The sequence below is a fragment of the Sinocyclocheilus rhinocerous genome, unplaced genomic scaffold, assembly GCF_001515625.1.
Source record: "Sinocyclocheilus rhinocerous isolate Xijiao unplaced genomic scaffold, SAMN03320098_v1.1 scaffold2516, whole genome shotgun sequence".
Classification (NCBI taxonomy): domain Eukaryota; kingdom Metazoa; phylum Chordata; class Actinopteri; order Cypriniformes; family Cyprinidae; genus Sinocyclocheilus; species Sinocyclocheilus rhinocerous.
In genome coordinates this window covers 113,124-121,445 of record NW_015639821.1, presented here as the reverse complement: position 1 = coordinate 121,445, position 8,322 = coordinate 113,124, and the positions used below count along the sequence as shown (strand labels likewise).

Below are 8,322 nucleotides of genomic sequence, written 5' to 3'. Positions count from 1 at the left end.
CTGCTCCTCCTCAACCAATGACCCTGATGGAGGAGAAAGAGGCCAGGAAGCCCCGCCCACCGTCCCGCCGCACGCACTAAATAACAGACCTCGTTTCATTGCTGCGCCCTGAACACCTGCAAAACTTTCAGAGGAAAAAAGAACGAGTGAGTGAGAGAGTGAGAGAGAGAAACGAGTATGTTTGAACACAGCGGCCAGACAAAAGCCTTTCATGAGAGGGCACTTCTGTGGGAAAAACTCCTCGCAGTGTCCGGTTACATTCCTCTCTCTCTCTCTGTTTCTTTAAACAAGAACACAAAAAATCTGTCAAGAGCAGGTCAAATTTCATCCCCAAATCAAAAGGCATTAATATTAAATTATATTTTGCTTTGAGAAAATTAAGCATATTTTAAATTGTTATATTGTTTGCATGACAATTAAACACATTTACCCCCATATTCTTATAACTATTATGCATCCAGACATTTTACGTTTAGTTTTTTGTCATTTCTATTATTCACAGACAACAAAAAGCCAATTTAATAATCATCAATCATTGTTCTACCATATTATGGTAATGAGAATTTATTTTTTAATTATGGCAATAAAAATTGTGGATAGGGGTTAATTGGCCACAATTATAATAATCATAATGCAAAAACATGAGAAAACGGGGAAATTACATATGTTTAATAGTAAAGCATTTATACATCAATATGTTTTTTGTTGTGTTGTGTTTTATGATGATTTTAAATATGATTTGACTAAAAAATACTGTATTGCAAACTAATGCAAAAGTAAAATGCTCAGATGCATGACAATAATGAGAATTTGAGGGTTAAATGTGCTTAATTGTTATAAAACTAATGTCACAAAAATTCTTTATATATATATATATATTTTTTTTTATTTTATTTTTTTTTTTTTAATGCAAAATATACTTTATATTGTATTTTATAATTTTCCCTTTAAATTTGGTGCAAAATATAACCTGGTCATGATTTTGCATAAAGAAAAACAATGAAAAACGAATTCAGAATACTCTAATTTGATTCTCTGCAGTCGGTCTCATATCTTTGGTTGCTGTACGATGTTTAAAGCGCGTAACTCCAGCAGGTTTGATTTCTGCTCGATGTGTCACGACACACATGCAAAGTAAACAGCTTCTTAAATACATATTTATTGGATAATTAGGGCTGTAATTGGTTCAGGCTGTAACGAGATGGACGTTAAACCAGCAACTGCAGCAAAAATTAGCACTTAGAAAAACAGTAGCACGTACTGCCCACACCGCGAGAGTGAGAAACACACACACACACACACACACACACACACGTGAAACGCACATAAACAAACACATAAAACACACGCAAGGGCTTTCTACTATTGCAAAAGGCTGCACACACACATACACACACACACGCGCATGCATGCATGCAAAAGACAGCCATAACCAAAGCATTGATGGAATGGAATGTCAATGGCGTCACAGACACACACACACACACAAACACACACACGCACACACATATACACACTGCCAGATGTTCAACTGCCTTTTAGGAAAACCAAGATGAGATTTCCTCTCAATTTACACACACACACACAGAGATACAGATAATCCGAACACTTCACTTCAACCTGACACTTCCTGAAATTCCAGTAATGCACGACAACATGTGAACAACTGCAGGAATTTCACTGCTAAATCAAGCTTCTTCTGCCTAATAGAAAAGTTTCAACTTAACTAGTTACAGAGCAATTAAGAGAAACACTTATAAAACAGAGGACTGGTTAATCCAGTGCTAAAACACACCATGCATTACCAGCTCTGACGTGAACACAGCAGGTCCTTCATAATACAGCACAACATTACTGATGATGTTATTTTAGTAACATTGAGATACTGTTATAGAGTTTATTTATATCTTTTCCATTTTAACTCTTTCCCCGCCAGCATTTTTGATATTTTGCTGTATGAATATTTGAATATGCAATACACCAAAATAAAGAGCTCTCTACTTTTAAACAAAAAAATCTGTTTTATTCTAGCTTAAAGTATTCTTTTTTTATCAACACTTGAATATAGGTAAGTTTCATAAAAATGCATAATTTTGAGCAAAAAGGTGAGAAAATCACATTTTTATGAAAAACTACATCTGGATCATATTTAGTACGATTATCAAAGCATAAATCCAGTAAATCGCTTTCATCAACACCTCCAAAGCTTGCACAGACATATACCACTTCCTGGATCAACATTTTACTCCGTAACATTATGCCGTTTTCATTTATATGCTGTCTATTGCTGATGATCGCATTATTTTTCATATGCATCTGTTTACATACGAGATCGCTCGTTTCTCCGTCCTGTACACATGTGTTTTTGTTCGGGAGGTTTTGTACTCATTCAGAAGATGTGTAATAGCGCCCCCGAGTGTATAACAGTGAAAACACGAAAAGCCGTAAAAACTCGTCTTTGAAGCGTTTTCTTCTAAAAGACGAGATAACTCGTCAATGGCGGGGAAAGAGTTAAATTTACAGTTTGTCATTTTGTTTTTGATATTTTTATTAGTTTTAGTATTTTTTTATGTCTATAAAGTTTTTTATTCTAAAAACTGTATAGAACTATAGAACTACTACATTATTATAACATAAAACGTTTTTAAAGTTATTTAGATTTTTATATATTCCATTGTCATTTTAAATTTAGTTAGCTTTAGTAATTTTGTGTTTTTTGTCTTTGTTCTGTTTCAAATGTCTATGTAGTTTTTATTAATATTTTGAATTATTTTTTATTTTTATATATTCTATTTTTTCATGTTAATTTAGTTTTAGTGTTTTTTGTTGTGTTTTCGTCATTTTTATTAAGTCTATTTTTAAATGTCTATATAGTTTTTATTAATATTTTGAATTCTTTTTTATTTTTATATATTCCACTTTCATTTTAAATTTAAAGTTTTGTAATTTTGTGTGTTTTTGATATTTTTATTAGTCTTTGTTTTTATTTAATTTTTTTTTTAATATGTATGTATTTTTTGTTTTTATAATTTTTTCTTTTTCGGTTTTAGTTTTAGTTATTTTAGTACATCAAATTAAACTAACTGAAAATGAGAAATATTTCCTTGGCAACTAGCTTAAATAATGTTATGTTAAATGTTATATATATATATATATATATATGTGTGTGTATATATATATATAAGTACAAGTGTTTGAGTTTTTTTTCTTCTTTTTTTTCAGTTTTACTGTAATAACCCGACTGGAAAGGTCGACCAAATTCTTAAAGCTACACAACAGCCTCTATAGGAAGAACATGGAAACACCCTCTAAACCCAGACTCCATCTCTTCTGCATGAACGTTTCTGGAGCAAATGTGCACTGCATTCCCACTGAACAGATTCCTTCATTCCCAAACGCTTTTCCCCCATTAAATCAGAAGGACAGACGGCCAGGTGCTGCTGACACAGACATCAGGAAAACTGATTCATCAAACGCTTTACACGACTGATGAGATCCTGGCCCCGTTTGGGGATTTGAGAAACACGGACCGACTAGCAGTCTAGATATCTGTTTAGATGCATGCTAGGCCCTCTGACAACTACTAGCAATAAATCCCAGAAAAAATCCCAGAGACGCACATTAAACGAAAGACCAGAGTTACATTTACAGAGCAGAAGATCACTGAGACTCTTCTCACACCAGACAGGAAGAAGTTATTTTTATGGTTTACCTAATTTTTTATTATTTCTATTTAAATGCAAAAAATACAGAATTAATTGGCAAAAATGATATACATATAATATTACTATTTTTATTTCATAAAAACTGTCATATAACATATTATAGTTTTATTTATCATTTTCATTTTGTTGGCTCTGTAATGTTCCACATATACTGTATGCCATCACATTAGGTTTGGGATATCAAAAAGAAGAAAGAAAGAAAGAAAGAAAGAAAGAAAGAAATAGAAGAAGAAGAAGAAAGAAATACTTTCAGCACTCTAGATAACTGTTGATGATAAAAGTAGCAACTTAATGATAAATACAGTATCAATGAAACCAGTAACACACACACACTTCTACCTCTGACACAGATGACATCACACACACACACACACACACACACACACACACACGTGAGGCGCTAGCATTAGCCTCTGTCACTGCTCAATTATGGCAGCCATTACAGTGGCACATCTTCCAGCGGCACACTTGACAATATCAAACTAGTCAGCCGTTTTAATTAAAAGTTCTCTGTTTCAGCGTGCTCCTCACCTGCCGTGTTAATTACACACAGTGCTGCTCTTCCTCTGCCTTTATTTTCAGACGGCTAATTACACTTTCTTGAGTCTCTTCACCTTCACTGCTATGAGCAGGTGCGACGACAAAACAAGGTGTGCTGTTCCCACCTCACACGCAAAATCACCGCGATTCGTTGAGGACAAGACCACTCGTTAACACACAGGACATGTTACTAGTTAATCTTTCAGCGCTTCTGAGAAATAATAGAGTTCTCAGTTATGTCTCATTTAGATACCACCTTTGTCTACTTTTTCTACTAAAAATCCCGCATTGACAATCATGAAGCTTCATTAAGGGAAAGAATTCAATCAACACCATTTTAATGCTCAGAAGTCGCTCTTTGAAAACTATGAGAGTTAAATGAGACATAATTGAGAATCAGATTATGTATTTAAGTTGGTCTCAGATGTTTCTCCTTAAAGCCTACAATGAAATCATGAAGCTTCATGAAGGCAAAGAGTTTAACAAATAAAAATTTATTGCTCAGAAGTTGCTCTTTCATTACTTGAGACATAAATGAGACATAATTGAGAAACACATAAAGTATTGATCTTTGTCTCAGATGTTTCTCCTAAATTTTATTGGCCAGAAGTTGCTCTTTCATGACTTATGAGAGTTAAATGAGACATAACTGAGAATGTAATTGCTCACAAATTGCTCTTTTATAACTTACGAGACTTAAATGAGACATAACTGAGAACAACATCAAGTATTTACTTAAAATCCTGCACTGAAAATCATGAAGCATCATTAAGGGAAAAAGTGAATTCAATTAAACTGTATTGCATTAAGAATTTAACTTTGCAGGTTTTAGGAGAAACATCTGAGACCCTGAAAATCATGAAACTTGATTAAAGCCATGGAGTTAAATCAGAAGTTGTGCTTTCCTAACTTATGAGACCTAAATGAGACACTGAGAATCACATTAAGTATTTAACTTTGTCTCAGGTGTTTCTCCTAAAAATCCCGCATTGACAATCATGAAGCTTCATTAAGGGAAAGAGTTCAATCAACACCATTTTAATGCTCAGAAGTCGCTCTTTGAAAACTATGAGAGTTAAATGAGACATAATTGAGAATCAGATTAAGTATTTAATTTGGTCTGTTTCTCCTTAAAGCCTACAATGAAATCATGAAGCTTCATGAAGGCAAAGAGTTTAACAAATAAAATTGTATTGCTCAGAAGTTGCTCTTTCATTACTTGAGACATAAATGAGACATAATTGAGAATCACATTAAGTATTTAACTTTGTCTCAGATGTTTCTCCCAAATGTTATTGTTTCTCTAATTTTATTGGCCAGAAGTTGCTCTTTCATAACTTATGAGAGTTAAATGAGACAAATTTGAAAACCGCATTAAGTATTTAACTTCATCTCACACGTTTCTTCTAAAAACATCTGCACTGATAATCATGCTGCTTCATTAAGGAAAAGAGTTAAGAGGAAAAGAGGTCAGAAGTTACTCTTTCATAAGAGACTTAAATGAGACATAATTGAGAAACACATAAAGTATTAGATGGCCAGAAGTTGCTCTTTCATGACTTATGGGAGTTAAATGAGACATAACTGAGAATGTAATTGCTCAAAAATTGCTCTTTTATAACTTACGAGACTTAAATGAGACATAATTGAGAACAACATTAAGTATTCACTAAAAATCCTGCACTGAAAATCATGAAGCTTCATTAAGGAAAATAGTTAACACAATAATATTTTATTGCTCAGAAGCTGCTCTTTCATAATTTATGAGATTTAAATGAGACATAATTGAAAATCACACTATGTATTAAACTTAGTTGTTTCTCTGAAAAACCTGCACTGAAAATCAAAAAGCTTCAGTGAGGGGAAGAGGTAATTCAATAAAATGTTATTGCTCAGAAGTTGCTCTTCATAACTTATGTGAGTTAAATGAGACATAATTGAGAATTAATCAAATTAAGCATTTAACTTTGTCTAAAATGTTTCGCGTAAAAAAACCTGCACTGAAAATCAAGCAGCTTCATGAAGGGAAAAGTTAATTTAATAAAATGTTATTGCTCAGAAGTTGCTCTTTCATAACTTATGAGATTTAAATGAGACATAATTGAGAATCACACTATTTCACTTTGTCTCAATTGTTTCTCTGAAGCTACACGGAAAATCAAGAAGCTTCATTGAGGGACAGAGATATGAGATATTAAATATACCTCGAGATATTAAATATATATATTACGAGACTTAAATGAGACGTTTCTTCTAAAAACATCTGCACTGATAATCGTGCTGCTTCATTAAGGAAAAGAGTTAAGAGGAAAAGAGCTCAGAAGTTGCTCTTTCATAAGAGACTTCAATGAGACATAATTGAGAAACACAAAGTGTTTAACTTTGTCTCAGATGTTTCTCCTAAAGTAGGAAAATAAAAACAGACACAAGTGAATCAATGCATGTGGAGTGGCACAGATCATTTGATGAGAAATGTCTGAGTTCATACTGAGATCTCAGTTTGAGACACTGTTGAGATCTCTTCTGAAACTCTACAGGCGACACAAGTGAGATTACTAAGGTACTTTTCTCAGGAGAAACATCTGAGATTTCAGCACAAGTCTCTATTTGAGACATTAAAGAGATCTAATCAGTAATTTTTCTTGACTCTCGGTGTGTTTCAAAAGCATGGGAACGTTCAGGAACCTGTTTGAAAAGGGCAGGGCGATTTTCCAAAGGTTATTGTGAACGAGAGTCTAAGATCAGCGCTGTGTGATGGGTGTTTCCCATCAATCGTCATTACCCACAATGCACTTTGGCCCTATTGTTGTTTCATGAGGGTGCTGAATCACTGTAGACAGTGGCGTCTTTAGTCGGTACACTTTCCCAGGCCGTATTTTAAGTCATTCATTACGACTCCGGACAGGACGGGATCAGAAATGACAGAGTCCAGTTCAGGCTGCGCGTCTTTGTGCAATACAAATAAAACAATAACATTCAATTATACAGATCTGAATGGAAGTGAACGGATTGAACCGGATCGCTGGCCCGTCTTAAGTGAACCCGACAGATGGAAAGCGGACTATATTACCCATCACGCACCAAACCGCACCAGATTAGATCAAACTGGACTCGACTAGCTGAACTAAACAAGACTCTAATGGAAAAGCCCTTAGATAAACCACAACGAGCAGATCTAACATTAAATGAAGGTGAAAAGCAGCCTCCGTTCCACTCAGGAGACCAGCACACAAAAACAGGAAGTAGCTCTGCCTGCACTTCCTTACAGACATCAGCGTCTGTCCAAAACAACACGAGCGCTGCTCACTCGGCCTTCAAAATCAACCTGTATCTGTATCTTTATCTGCTTCAATTGTACTTATATTTTCCTGTTGATGGGTTTTTTTACTTGTGCAGACGTTATCAGAGTTATAAATATCAAACAACATTGCAAAATAGATACAAAACAATATATAAATTATTAAAATAATTTTCCGAAAAACAGTAATTCCATCAAGTTTTACAGTATAGAATATATGTGAATATCCTTAAAACAAGATGCATTTATTTGAGCTACAATATTGTATAAGATTACAAGATAACATATTAAAATAATGTATTTCATGGATGTTAGATTTATGCTTAAAATAATAATAATAATAAAAAAAGACAATCGGATAAGGAAAAAAATGAATTCAAAATATAGTCTCTGGCATAAAGCTTTAAGGTCTTATGCCATTTTCTTTGATTAAAAAATAGTAAATAATATATACAATATAAAATAGTAAAATACCTTGTTTAAGGATGTTAAATAATTATAAATAATAATAGAAATAGTAAATATTAAATCTAATTTGCTTAAGGATATTAAATAATAATAAATAATAAAATAATAATAGTAAATCTACCTTGTTTAAGGACATTAAATAATATTAAATAACAATAAAATATAATAAATAGTAAAAATAACCTAATGATCATAAAAAAAAAATAATAAAAAAACAATAAATAGTAAAACTATCTTGTTTAAGGAATTTAACATCCTTAAACAAGATAAATTTATATTTTTTATATAAAT

General features: G+C 33.0%; 1 protein-coding gene across 1 annotated transcript in view; it reads right to left on the bottom strand.

The window, feature by feature from the left end:
• Positions 1–8,322, bottom strand: part of LOC107752182 (transcription factor 4-like) — a 152,534-nt gene that overhangs the window by 139,176 nt on the left and 5,036 nt on the right. The gene's annotated exons all lie outside the window — the stretch shown is intronic.